At 32.8% G+C, this 15,322-nt stretch overlaps 2 long non-coding RNA genes across 3 annotated transcripts; one reads left to right on the top strand and one right to left on the bottom strand.

The window, feature by feature from the left end:
• Window positions 1-292: 292 nt before the first annotated feature.
• LOC113219072 lies at window positions 293-2,753 on the bottom strand. The gene is made up of 3 exons (XR_003305579.1): window positions 2,518-2,753; window positions 1,393-1,678; window positions 293-1,319 (listed from the first exon to the last, which is right to left on the bottom strand). It is a non-coding gene; the product is annotated as an uncharacterized LOC113219072 (long non-coding RNA).
• A 2,379-nt stretch (window positions 2,754-5,132) lies between these two features.
• LOC107965158 lies at window positions 5,133-11,758 on the top strand. 2 transcript variants are annotated; one of them, XR_003305733.1, is made up of 5 exons: window positions 5,133-7,268; window positions 7,368-10,268; window positions 10,471-10,650; window positions 10,826-10,910; window positions 11,003-11,758. It is a non-coding gene; the product is annotated as an uncharacterized LOC107965158 (long non-coding RNA). The 2 variants fall into 2 exon arrangements; XR_003305732.1 differs by having other exon boundaries at window positions 7,368-10,272.
• The last annotated feature ends 3,564 nt before the right edge of the window (window positions 11,759-15,322 follow it).

Raw genomic sequence — 15,322 nt, 5'->3', positions numbered from 1 at the left:
AGCGGCAGGAAGCACGCTCGGTGCGTCGCCGCCACCGACATCGACTTCACGTCCTTAGACCTAGTAGTCATGAGCTACGAAATATTTATTTTGTCTTACAAGTCGATCAAAATGCAGATTTGTCATTAGTTTCATCTTTTGATCAAAACATCAATCTTAAATCTTCTATATTATGCATGACATATAAAAAGAAATTCAAAATTTTCATTTTATTTGAGAAATCACTCTATAAGATATGGTTCATAATTAGTCAATACAAAAATTGAATTTACATAATACTGAATTTTTATGAAATGATTGAGAAAAAAGTTTTTTCTATAATGTTAATGTTAATGTTCTTTGAAGTTTTATTCTTATTTGATGATGCTAGGAAATTCTTAGAAAAGTCCAGACCGGAGATTATATTTTATACCTTCAGAAGAGTTTAGATAATCTTTGAGATAGAAATTCCATTTCCTTGACAAGATAATCTTTTTATGAAATTACTTTACATCATTAAATGATTTTATAATTCTTCTGAGTTTTCTTTTATACTAATTTTATTTTAGATACATTAAGAAGTAAATAATTTTTCAAAATTAGCCTTTATTAATTAAGAAAATGAAAAATATAAATCAAATTAACATAATTATTATAAAGAATACACTTTTGGTTAATTTATATGATGCAATCTTTATCCGAGAAGAAAAATCAATTTATAAAAATGAAATTATAATTGAAATCAATCGACATTTGGATTCTTCTTAATTTTCCATCTTGATGGCGGCTCATTAACATTAACTGGTTACTTTACTACGGATATGAATATAGAACGAAGGGGAATGCCACGAAGGTGGCTTCAACCGTACATCCGGACGATATAAATGAGAAGTTGAACTTTCATAGTAGTCGCTATTAAAGTTCATTCAGTTTCGATATTGTCTTAACCCTTGTTCGAAATCATTATATAAAGGTATGATTTAAGATACGATGATGAATGCAAAATGACTTTATAATACTTTATAAGAAAACAACAGTGAATAAACAAATAGATCTTAATCCGACAATTATAAATTTTTTAAAATTTTAATTAATTTTTACTTACTAAATTCTCGTGCAAAAGATAATAGACTTAAAACTTGTTAAAAGATTGCGAAAATTCTCGTTCCTCTTCCTTCAATGAATACTTTGTTACTGCAGAAATTTCATTCCAATTATAGAGGATCCGATTTCTTCAACGAAATTTCTCTCTAGATTAAAATAGAACTTGAGAAAAACTGATAATCCTGATTATAATGAATAAACTTTTTGATGGAAAAGTTTCCAATCGTAGATTTGGCCTGGATTAAAAAAATACAAAGAGAAAGATGAGAAATGGAAATGGGTCGCTCTTGATTCAAAGGGAAACTTTACCTATCCTTTAATATCCGTAAAACTTATTCCGGAAAAGAACAGGAATGAATAGTGTGATAAGAAAAAAAAAATAATTCCTTGTTCGTACGATTTTGTATAGCTTGGAAAGGAATTATCTTTCGGTTCGTGCACTCGGCAGGAAACCTAATTTCAGTCTTCCTGTCATGGGAATGTGCGCACCCTGTATTGCGTTTTATAAGAATACGAATCGAACACGATACTCTGCCAAGTTTTCATTTGATTTGTGTTGTTGCTGTAATTTAGAAACGTCGCGATGATTGCATCTCTGAAAAAAATTTTATCGGGTCAGAATTCATAGGAAGATAATAAAAATATAAAAAGTAGCAAAAGGAATGAATGTTTAGAAGAATAGAGAAAAAAGCATAAACGCGGATTGTGTAGAAACTATTGTTCGAAACAATTGTGGGATTTAGTTTGGAGACGCAGATGAAAAAGACATGATGTGAATATTCGATGCAATATTTCTTATCTTTCATTCAAAATGGTAAAAAAAAAGATTGAATCAATCTTAAATTTCCACTGGTTGTTTTCTTTGATGTCATAATGCTTATTGTCATGTCACATATATGTCTCTTTTATAAAAAATTTAAATTCATCGTTTGTAAATTTGAATTTCATATGTGTTTATCTTAATAATAACTAAAATTATCAAAAAGAAATAGTTCAATTATTGTTTATATCTACAGAAATATTTTAAAATGTCATACGAAATAATTAATTAATTGATTCATTTTTTTCGATACTATTGTATTTAATAACTTTCACGACAAAAACAAAACTATATAATAAAATTTGAGATGAAATGAAATGTATAATCAATGAAAAGTGGCATCTTTAAGATAAGATATTTAATATTTACATACGATGGCGTATGGATCTTTTCATGTATAACGACAAATAAGCATTTAAAATACTAAATGAGTCAAAAATATCGGTATAATTGAAAAGAACGAGGAAATAAAGCAATCAAATTTATTATCAACGGTGAGATGAAAGAAAGATACGAATTCGTAAGATCAATTCCGCGAATCAAAAAGATAAAGATCAACTTAATGATGTGGTTTAATGACTTTCCCTTTACTTGGTTACATGTGCACAATTCACCTCACGAAGTCTCCTGGTGCTTTCGACTGCCCGTTTTCGGGCAACGACTCGAATGATTTTATCGTTGCATCCTTCTTCTCCTTCCTGCTTCCTGGGCGTGTAAGCACCGGTTGTTTCGAGAGCGTCCAGTTAACCTTATACTTCGTTACGGAAATTAACAATTCACAGTAGAATCCGTCCCACGAATTCTCCAAAGTTAACTCATTACTCGTTAATTGTCTTTCTGAAAATTTGTCTTTTTGTTGGTTATGCAATGTTGGCATCACTGTTATTTATATCGATTATTTCGTTATATCGATCTATTCATTCGATATAAATTTATCGTATCAGTAGAATATAGTATATTATGACATTGCATAAATTCATAAAGATTTTTAATAATTAATAATAATTAATAATCAATAATTATTTATTTTAACAAATATTATTAATAATGAAATTATTTCTAATATTACTATTATTTCATTAATCCAATAATGTCAATAATATCGAATTAGTAATATCGAATTAGTAATATCGATGATATAGAATTCGATAATATAGGTATCTTCAATAAAATTCTAAAGATTTAAATTTAATGGAGTCTGTAAAATAATTGAATAAAGATAAACTCTCGAGAGAATATTACGTTTTGAATAATGAATCAATGGAGCATTGTTCGAATCGCACGATCGAGCCGGAAACGAGCAAAGAGGATACCGACAAAATTCGACAGAATGATATTCGATGTCGTGTGACAGACGGATCGTGGCCGGAAAAGCGCGAAAATAGGAAGAGGAAGCGAGCGAAGAAAGAAAGAAAAGAGAGGCGGAGACGTGGAAGTGGCGCGTGGCACTACCGAATAAGTATCGAATGCCGCCAGATGTTGCGGTGAAGCCAGCTGCTGCACCTCCGCCACTCTGCCCTCTTTTGCTTTTCCTCGCGGTTTTTCGAGAGAGTCGAGCAGGTACAGACACCGACCAATGCATAGCTGGTAATGCTTGATGTTCACTGGTGGTATTATTGCGTGTTACTTTTTTTTCATTTGTTATTTGTGAAATTCAATCGAAACCATGAATAATTCAATTAAATGCTTTTCTTACACTACTATATGTACACGCATGTATGCCATTTTATTTTGGTTTATAGTTCAAACATGGCGGATTATTAAAAAAATGTCATTACGTACGAATTCTATTTGAATTTCAAGAAATTTTATTTGCATTTGTTTTTAAATCTTTCTTTGTACTAGAGATAGAACGTTTAAATGAAAGGTTTGAATTATGTTTGCTGTGATTCAAGCAATCATAAGAGGTTCATAAGATTGAATAACTGCAACAAGTATAATTAGATTGCGTGATGACATTAATAAGGTTTGTTATGAAAGTTCTTGAAAGTTCATTACACTGTCAAGAAAGAATATTGCATTAACGTAAATTACCTTTAAAATTTGAAGTAAAACTTTTCTTATCAGACTTCTGTTTATTTTCTTCTAATTTAACAATATTTAACAATATTTAAAAAATGTGAAAATATTTCAATCATGATTAAACAATTTTATTTATTAAAATATTATATAATAGTATATTAATTAATATTTCCAATTCATAAATGAAAAGTTAATATTACTATAAGTATTTTAATTAAATGTAAAAAATATTTAATAATCATCGGAAAGTAATAATAAAAGATAATAATAAAAATAAAAATAAAAAGTAAAAGAAAAAGAAAAAATTTTCAGAATAACAATTTTATATGTCCTTTTATTCAGCTAATTCATTATTTTCTAATGAGTCGATTTTTATTATGTAATTGAATTTATTGATATACAGCAAAATTGTATTGATTATTCACTTATTAAATGAATTCAGAGTAAAATAATTAATTCAAAATAGAATTATTTTACCTGAAAATAATTTTATAATTATTTCAAATATATATTTCGCATGATGCATAATTAAAAGCTTTTGAGGTTATGTTATATATATTATTTATATATTGTAATTTTTAAAATTTAAATCGTGTTTGTGTTTTGTTAAAAAAATTTTATATTTTTTGCTAAAATATTTTATATATATATATATATAAATGGAAATATTTTATGTGTGGAAATAATTATCACAATTTACTTTTATCGTAATTTATCTCGTGGAATCCAATATATTATACTAAAGACTTTCATGTACATTATATATATATAATTTTCGCGGGAATTATGAATCTTCATTTTATACAATTTCGACAAAGTATTGTTGCAATTCTATTCAATTAAATTTTTTCGTAAATTTGATTAAATATAAGATGTTTAACACATTCATCGATTAATTTTAGCAGAAATTATTAATTGTATATTTTGGATTCAATATCATAATGATTTTGATAAAATATTATATCGAATTCAAGTATGAAACATTATAAAAAAATAATATATATATCTTTCAAATAAAAGAACATTATAATTTTATATTACAATTAAATTATATTCAGTGAAAACATCTGATAACTTTTCTTTGCATAATTGCTTTCAACTAAAACCGATTTATATACCTATCTGTGGAACCAGAATGAAATCAGATTAACGAACAAGTATCATCGTCATCCCTTCCATTTTCTTGTCGTAGAGAACTGGCGTGAAAACCGAAAAGGGACAAGAAGGAAAAGAAAAAGGAGAGCTCTTCGAGCGAGGAGAACAAGATGGGAAGGAAGTGGCGGAGGGGGTCGAAAGCGAATATCCTTCCTGCCGGGGCAACAAACAGGCAGCTGCTCGGATTTGAGCACGTGCTACTACCACCGTGCGCTGCCACGATGAGCCTCGTCTTAGATAGCCGAGGTTGGTAGGTTGCTGGGTAAAGATAGGTAAGTGTTATACACCAGCCTATATGACTGAATATGATCCAGGTATCCGGCAGGACTGACAAGTATTTTCGTGCGTGTTCCGGTGATCTTTGCACGTGCTGCATTTTATTCCTTTTCCTATTTAAATTTACCTCGAACCTTCCTGATCTCTTATTCATCCAGCAACAATTGAGCTACCGTTGAAAATGGTTCTCCTTTTTATTCTGAAGTAACGAATATCATTTCAATTTCATTTTCAATATTCAGAAATTTCAATGACTATCCAAAATTATGTAGAACTTGGAACTTTTATGTATTATAATTATTGAAATTTTGGAATGTTTTTGTAATATAAATACTATTAAAATATTACACAATATAGGAAAGAAGCGACTTGATAACTTGATAGCACGTGCTATGACTATGTTTTGCATGGAAAATGACCGACAAAGGTTGATCGGAAGGTATTATGCACCAACTCTCTAAATAGAAGGTATACTATATACGAGCACCAGATATCCCCAGGAAGGGTACGATCGTGCATGCATGCGTATCTCCCTTCATGGCATCAACTGTACGTAAGTTTTCCTTCGGGCTATTAATTCTCTCTCAAGGTGGTCTCTGATTTTGCAATTTTACACCAGTTGAGTTTTACGGGATTTTCCTTTAGTTACGTGAGATATTAACAGATATTTTATTAGTAATCTATTTATTAATCCAGGCAATGAAACGTTGAAAAATTCTAACCTCAAATTTTATCGATTAAAATTTATGATATTAATTTCGATTTTTTTTTCGTAAAAAGGACTAAGAAAGATCGAATTACTGATTTTTAACCGATTATACGTCTAATAGAAAATTAAATTGATTTTCTGTTGACTGGATAATTAAATTTTCAGCGAATCGAATATCTTCTTATCTGATCGTATATCCGTATAGACCTGGCGTTATTAATTTAGTAGAAATCTGCAGGTGTTTCTACAGAAATTTCGTTAATCGATCCTGCATCCACGTCGACCAATGCACAAATGATTAAACCCGCATTCAAAGATCCTTCGAAAGAATTTTATCCTTTTATTATAATTATACATTTATTATAATTGCAGATGAAATGGAAATCAGGTGAAAAATATATTTTTCTCTTATTTTTCAATTTCGATATTAATTATGAAATTCACGATATTAATTATAAAATCTGATATTTTATTATCATGTTGAAAGATTGATTGATTTTATTTTTTTTAAAAAAAAAAAAGATTTCTCAACAAAGGAAATCAAATAATTTTATCCACAGGAATGTTTTATGAGAATGGTTAACAGTGAATTGTCCTATACTACACTTATCTATATTCAAAAACGCATATTACAATATTACAAATGATATTTATTGGCATGATCCTCCATGGTACCTGATAATCATGCGACACCTGTTACGACACAACACTTACTTAATTGGAGGCTACGAACAGCTGCCCACACGACGAACCAATCACGGCTGTTCGCCTGAAATTCTTCTTTACTCGCGACATCCCTGACGAGCACCTGTTCCAATTCGGAATATACCGAACAAGGATCCTTGACCAGAATTTCGCACGAAAGGAAAGTCCGCATTGATTGTCGGATTCCGATTTATCCGATCGACAGCCCGTGATTTCGTTTTGGCGATGATGCAACTAGCCAATTAATTAAAACATACGGCTATGAAATTGGAATATCAATCAAATCCGAATTTAAATTAGAAATATTTAATATTTCGCAATATGTTTTCTTTTTTCAAATTAAAATTAAATAAATTTTAGAGTAATTAGCGAGAATGGAAAACATTTTTCTCTAATTATTCTGAACGTATTTCAATTTTTATGTTGTATATATTTTCTTATCATTTTAGGGCAGAGGTGTGATTTTTTTACAAACAAGCGATTGCATTTATTACTTAAGTAAGTAAGTTCTATACGATATATATCTTATTTCAACATTTTACAAATTCTTATCTCATGTTAGTGCACATACTTGAAGTTTGAACGCATATTTTGCAGCTGCCATAGCGAAGCTGGAAATTTATCCATCCGCATAAAAATATATCATGCTCAAATATTCGAGGAGGCTGCAGTTAGTTTCTTAAGTCCTTTGCTACTTTACAACGACACTGCGTAACGATGCTGGATGAACGGCACAGCTGTCAACCCGTGTCCACAAGAGGACCATGCTTGAATTTCTATATCGTCCACGATATCATACTCAAATATGTATTCGGTATATATACCACTATGGCGAAATTCCTTGATGTTACCTCACCATGTTTAATGACACGTAAGAGGTCTGCGTATTACACCTGTCAGGCCACCTTTGCCAAAAATTACTCAAATTCTGTCTCTTACGATGGGACATGGAGGATCAACCAGCTGGTGTTATAGCTTTTCACGATTTCGCAACGAATGTTTGATCAACGGAATTCAAGGAAATTCTTCTGCTGGAAATTAATTATCAAACTTGAGAATCTCTTGAGAATTAAAAGTGAAGTAAATATTAATAAGTATTAAATGTAATTTATAATTTATTTGATTACAGATTACAATGGAGATAAAAGTTAAAAACTACAAAAACAAAACTACAAAAACTTCTTCAATAAAGATGAAATCAATATATAATAGCAGAAAAGAATATTTGAATTTTTCTCACTGTAACAGAGAATAAATAAAATGATAAAAAAGACAGAAGTTGACAACAGATCAGGTTCTTGCCTTTACGGATGCTGAGTTAAGATGCTTCCTTACACAAACTGTTATAGCTTTGATTATTTGTTTTAAAGACAAGCAAACAATTAATCTTGATTGATTCCTTTGCTTTATCTTACTTTCTTTTTTTTTTGCAATTTATAGTCAACAAAAATTGTACCAATTACATAATTTTACTAACAATATACAATAATATATATATCCATATTTTGACATGTGATTAATTTTTGCAGATTTTCTATTGTTCATCTTCATCATCCAAAAATCGATGGACGCAACAGCTGCCTTAAGGATCTTAAGGACTGCTTAAGAAAAAAAAAAGGAACGCGTTGCATTCTTGAAATGCCCAGCAACGTGGTAACGTTAAACCGAGTACATACATGCACGATGGAGGAGGCTGGCACGCGAGAGGTTATCCGGTAAAATACCAGAAAAGAATTCGTCCGAAGTGGGCCAGCGGGCTCAGTTTCCAGTCCGTGAGGAGGCAGCAACAGATGGCACCGACCTTGCGGATGCTGCGTTAGAACGCTTCGTTTTTCTTTGTACGGGGCACGTGCCACGTTTCCTTGCCGCCACCGATCCGCGACCAATGTTCCGCAAGCCATATTGAACCGGGCCAGGTTAAGCCAGATCACGTCTCGGCTTCCCTCCTTCTGCCGTGAAAAGATTTTTCTTTTCTGGTCGATTGAAAAAAAAAAAAAAAGAAGAAGGGAAGGAAGAAAGAGAGAGGAGCTGCACTCTGACATCTGTGCCCTGATATACGATAGAACCGCGTCTATTCCTTCGTCTATTCCCCGGATGGAAATCCTTACCTGGTTCACGAGGCTAGAACATTCGAGTCGCGCATTTGTTTCACCGTCTGTTCGAAAGCAATTATCCTGCGTTCTTTTTCTTTTTTTTTTCACGGAGACCTTATGGCATAGACGATTCCAGTTTGAATATGGGAAGATGTAAATTGGAGAGATAAATTTAAGATTTTTTTTAACGATAAATATTCTCTGGTATCGATACATAATCATTGGTTAAAATCACATCGAAGCTATTTACTTAGAATCATCTTGCACAATCGTGTTTAAAAAAAAAAAAAAAGAGCGTTTCAATTGTATTTCAAAAATAATAATCACGTCGTTTAAGATCTCCAGTTTCCCCGCGAATAGATATCGTTTTTCTTCATTGATAACGCGATTCATTGAGTGAAAAAACCGTATGGCAGGAAACGCGAGACATCGAACGACGCCGTGTAAATTCGAGCGAGCGACCGCGACTGTAAAATTAGACGGGAGAATAATACGGGATCGATCGATCTTAATTCGAGGGACTCGTGCCCAACTACAATAACCAGCCGATGATAACGATGCCTTGGTGTCGGATTTGTACGAGTTTTCGATTACCCCGATCGATATCTCCTCTTGCGGTTTTCTTGAACCGCCATTTGAAATCGTACGAGCGACCACCTTGTGCGCTCCAAGATGCGTAACTTAGACGTGCAGCGTTCTTTCGTTTTAATTTGCTATACCGATAAAATCATCTTTCGAATCGAAGATTTTTTTTTTTTTTTTAATCAATCTTCGACCAGCTGTTTCATTTTTTTCATTCTTAATAATAACGTCCCATCAAGAGATACACTATATTAACATTTTATAATTTTGCTCTTTCAGATGTTCAAAATCCTTCCTTTCTACGATGATCTTCAATTTTTCTTCAAACATCCTTGATACGAAGCTAGAGACAAATCTCTATTCTTTCATTTCTATCCACGGATATGTACACGTATTGAAATTTATCTTCCCCTCATCCTAACTCTGTAAGTGCAGTTTTTCAACAAAACAACCAAAGGGACGCGTGCCGTCTTTTTTATCAGAGTGCATTTTGCGCTATCTGTTGCTATCTGTGGACTCTGAGAGGGGAAAAAAAAAGGAAGGAATCGGTGATATCTTGCTCGAAGACAGATATACTGTATCAGTGCAACCGCGTATTCTCTCACTCTGAACTGTGAGTATTAGGCCGTATGAGTAAAGGAAAGAAGGTGAAGGAGGGTGAGGTCGAAGGGGAAACGAAGAAGGGGCAGATGGTAGCGTCTTCTTCGCAGCCAAGTGGCAGCGGGCACGCGCCAATCGAGTCCGAAAGAACATCTGCCGCTATGTTCCCAGGAGTACAAGAGAACCACCGACTCGCAGGCAACAGGCCATCTCCTAACAACCAGTCAGTCAGTTTCTTCTTTCCTATGCTTTTTTTCACCTACCACCTACCTCAACCACGCGCCACTTCCCCCTCCACCAGCTTTTCCTTTCCTTCCTTCTCCCAAGCTTAATTCTCAGACCATCTAGTTTCCTTCCTCAGACCTTCTCTCCTCCGCGAGAGCGGTTTCCTTTCAGTTTTCACAGATGCTGTATGGATCTTCTAGATCTGGAGAAAGAGGAGGAACAGTCGGTGGAACAGTTGCCACGTTGATTTTTCACTTGGAAAAAGGTGGTTGGCAGACGGTGGCAGAAAGGTGGTCTAGGAGGTTTGGCCTGATCAATTTTCTTAACGATGGCACGTGGTACTGTGCTACCACCAGTTTCCTAGTGGGACTTTGCAGATGGTAGGTTGACAGGATCCATTTTTTTTTTAAATTTCTTCATTAAGAGGAAGATATAAACTTATATATATATATATATATATATATATATATATATATATATACTCTTATATAATATTATTATAATTGAATTATTTTTCAGAATGAAAATTAAAATATATATATATATATTTTTTAGAATTTTTAATGGAGTATTACATCTCAATAAGAATTGCAAAAGAAGTGGAACAAGTCTACTTTATAATTCTTGCTTTAATTCTACTGTAATTATGCATATTCTTGTTTATTAAACGTATAATGTTTATAAAATTATGGAAGACAAGTTGCACATTGAAATTTTGTTTTTATTTTACAGAATGGCAGATGCAAGTACTTCAAACATACAAGGAACGTTCAATGGCAAATATCCTTTATGGAGCGAGATTCTTCTTTAAGGTTGACACCGGTTTTCCTTCCACCGATTCTCCTTTTCTTCTCATTTTCCTCCTTCCAATGCAGATGCAGTTTTTCCATTATACCTCCAAGTCCTCGTGCCACCAGTCACCCCTCCCTCCCTTCCCAACCCCCACGGCGACTTTCGATCTTTACAGATCGCGCACGTGCTCGATACCACCTCCCAGGTTTTCTCTTCCTCCTCGATCATCCTTTGTATCTTGCGAGGAGGAAATCCGTCGCGATCTTAAGCTCGTCATGCACGACGTGGCTCCATTGTGAAGCGGTACAATGATCTCTGGGGAGGGGGACTCCCGTAGCCCATCTCGGATTCGAAAGTCCTCGAGTGGGAGTTGGAGCGTAAAGACATTTTCTTTTTTTTTTTTTTTTCTTTTTTTTTTTAATATATGAAAGACAACTTTATGTTCTCAACACGTGCTTATTTTCTTTTCTCTGGAAAAAAAATTTCAATCGTAAAGATAAAAAAAAAAGATATTGAGAAATATTATTACATTAATGAGAAATTATTCATAAAATTATTATGATAATGACATCGTTACATATTTATAATATTTTCGTATATGTACGTATAATCTTGTTGGCATATTTTTAATAATGTATGACTGTATTGAAATTTAGTCTTTTTAAGAAAATTAATGGACGATAAAAATGACGATAATATGACGATATTTTATGATGAGTTCCAATTATTTTTCCTGTCTCTTTCAGGAATTCGTGAGAGAGAGAGAGAGAGAGAGAGAGAGAGAGAGAGAGAGAGAGAGAGAGAGAGAGAGAGTGGAAAGAGGAGGGTCTTCCTGGTCGCAGCTCGATCATGCCAGATGTAGAGTGAAGGTAAGGAGGAACTCGGATTTCCGATCGAGGTTCCTCCCTTAATGCGGCCTCCCTTACCTTGATTGCCCTGAAAGATTTTATTACCCTTATGAAATCAAGCTACCGCAAATCTCGCCCTCGAATCTTCTCCCCCTATCATAAAAGATTCCAAGAATGCCAAATTATTGAATTATATTAAACGTTAGGAATATCAAGGTAAAAATATTGCGTGTAATATTAGTGATAGCATTTTTGGATAAATTATACGAAATTTAATATGATATTAATTTTGAATGGACTATTTTTATTTAATTTAATATGTCCGTTTACAAATAAAAATATTAAAGAGATTATTTATAATTCGCTTGATTGATTGAATTTTTTCATGAAAATGATTTTCTTCAAGAAAAATGGTAAAGAAAATATAATTAAAAAAAATAATGAATAAATAAATAAAAAAATAAGAACGTGCAAAATATCATTAATTTTTATAATATTCATAAATCACGATTTACTTGGATCATCATTGAAGAGACGCTATCACCAAGTATTCACTTCATATATGCAGGTGTCACCTTACTGCATCGAAATCGGGCGAAAAAGGTGTTCGCAGGTTTGTGTAGGGCTTGCTAATCTCTCGACGGTTGAAAGCAGTACAGTGAATCTCTTTACTCGTCTCCGTTTCAATCTCCACCCTCGGATTCCTCTCTCTGATGTATACTACATCTGGCACGGCACCAGCAATTCAAACATGCTTTTGTCGTGGATATCTATCTTACTGTAAAGTAAATGCCCTATACCTGCTAAAGAAGCCGGCTGCATCGTGTAACATATTTGTCGATTCTTCTAGATTCTTGGATTTTCGCGATCTGGATTTTAAATAGAGGATTGGCAACTGGTCAATATACAATAATGATTAAAATGAAAGAATTTATAGAGGATTAAAAAAAGATATTGATTGAAAGAATAGAATTTAAACTTGATCTTAAGTTACACAAATGATAATTGGGATATAAATGTACTAAATATAAATGTTAATAGAAAAGAGAGTTTTAAATATTAGAGTATTAGATTATTAGGATAATAGATATATTAAATTTGAGGATTGATAAAAGAAATGAAATATGAAACATTGATTTACAAGAATTTTAATTGTGAAAGTGATACATATGTATAAAAATTATTATTAAATAAGAATTGGAATATTAAATGTGTGAGATATTAAAATTAAATTGATTGAAAAAAAGAATTTAAAATTACAAGACGTAAATATTTATAAGTTAAATAAAAATGTCTTAATAATAATACTGGCAACAAAGGATTGAAAATAAAATATTTTTATCTTGAAAAAAATTTGTTGAATAATAAGACTGCAAAGATTTCTTAAATAATAACAGGAATTAAAAGGATACTTAACGTTGGAATAAATCGTAGGCGTTTGAATAACGTTTCTCCGAAAGTTAAAAATGCGCAAAGCTTTTCTTACATATAATCAACAAAGTGTTCAGTTCACTGTCAAGCAAAAGAGAAGAAAGTTGATTACTGTTTAAATTACAGAGTCGGTTTTTTCCTCGATCATTTCTGCAGGTAGATTCGTTGATAGAACATCTTTAACGAGCGATCATTAAGTACTATCTTTAAGACATCTATAACTGCGAATTGCTTCATCACTGGATATAATCTTAATCAACTGCAATTCCTCTACGTTGTATTTTTAAAGAGGAAAGAATAGATGCCTCTCTATTAACAAATTACTCTTACACAACGCTTTCAATCTTCGTTTCTCGTATAACAATCTATATATTTCTTTGCATACTTCGAATACAATTTTCACACGAAAAATCTGTATTGAATCGTTGGCAAATTGATTTCTTAATTTATTCACAGAGATTAAAGGTTATTCTGTTGATTCAAAACTAAAATCAGGTTGTCATCAGAGACAATTGGAAGTACCAACAATTATTCCTCTAGACCAAAATACCTATATATTTTCAAAATATTATAACGATATAAACTATATTCTCAAATATTATATTAATGTATCTTTTGTATAAATTATAAAATATTATGATTAATTATAACTTATATATTAATTAACAATTAGCAATTTGAAACAAATTTATTAAAAATTTCAGAATTTGTTGAAACAAAGAAAAATTAAACTCACCTCCATTATATAAATGACCTGATTGAATCTGCTTGTCCTCCTGACAGGTATTCATAAATTTCTCTGTATACGGAGATGGATTCAAGAAAAACATGGGATCGGCGGAAGACCGAGGTTCTACCCGTTTTGGAAAATGTTCTCGATTCGTTAGAATACCGAGAACTGTCGCATTAACGAGGCCAATAACGGTGCCGGCAGGTGCCACGTGCCAAGATACATGTCGCTGTCCATCATCGTTCTTACTTTCTTGCTCTCGGACGTGCAATATTTTGAATGAAATCTATGTAACACCACACTGGGTGCCACTGTTGTATCTTCGATGAGAAAACAGGCCGCGACAAAACGAACAAACGTGACCAACGTAGAGAGTGAGATTAATTTATCAACGATGTTTTATATTCTGCTTATATGTCAAGATCATCAGATAACGATTTCAACTTAACCTATAATTCTTTCTACAATAACCTATATAACCTAATGCATAACCTATAATTCCTCGTTTCTACGTTGGACCGACTATAACTTCAAAGTAATTTTGTTTCAGATAAGATATGGGCGGAAGTTATAGATTGGAATTATAATATTAGAATCTCTAACATGTTCATCCCCTTTGAAGTTTATTCATAACTTTTGGAAATCAAGGGATAAAGGAATAAACTGACATCGCGAATGAATACACTGGATTGATTTGGCTGGCTGTTAATCGGTTTAAAGACGAGGACGAGGAAGCGTGCCACGACCGGATTTTCTCCAACCCCGGTAAAATCAATTTTTTCTGAACGCGTTCGTTGGCCTCCCTTTCCGTTTTTTCATGCGCCGGAGAAGCCGATAGCTCGGGATCACTTCCGTGCCGAGGGTGAACAGCTGCCAAGGGATTTTTCCACGAGGGTTTCCTCGGGCTGCAAAGGAAATGACGGAAAAAAATTTCTATTGCTGCAGATACCGGCGTGAAAAAACATTTAGTGAGATGCAAAAAAGGAACAAAAGAGGGGAAAGAAGAGGGGGAAAAAAATAGCGTTGAAGAATACCACGTAAAATTGGAAATCAAGACTTTATATACGGTCTTGGATCAGATAAAGAATGATGGACGCCATTTCTAAACTTATTTATGATAACATACTTCCATATAACTTTATTTTATTTTTAATTAGACGCTTTATCCGAATCACCATTATTTTCTCGTAAGAAATATCGTAATTTTTAATTTACATCTCTAATTTAATTCCAGTGTCACGCGTCCCGTAA

This window comes from Apis mellifera, linkage group LG11, assembly GCF_003254395.2.
Source record: "Apis mellifera strain DH4 linkage group LG11, Amel_HAv3.1, whole genome shotgun sequence".
NCBI classification, from domain to species: Eukaryota; Metazoa; Arthropoda; class Insecta; order Hymenoptera; family Apidae; genus Apis; species Apis mellifera.
The sequence above is the reverse complement of the archived record's forward strand: the minus strand, read 5'-3'. Positions and strand labels throughout refer to the sequence as shown.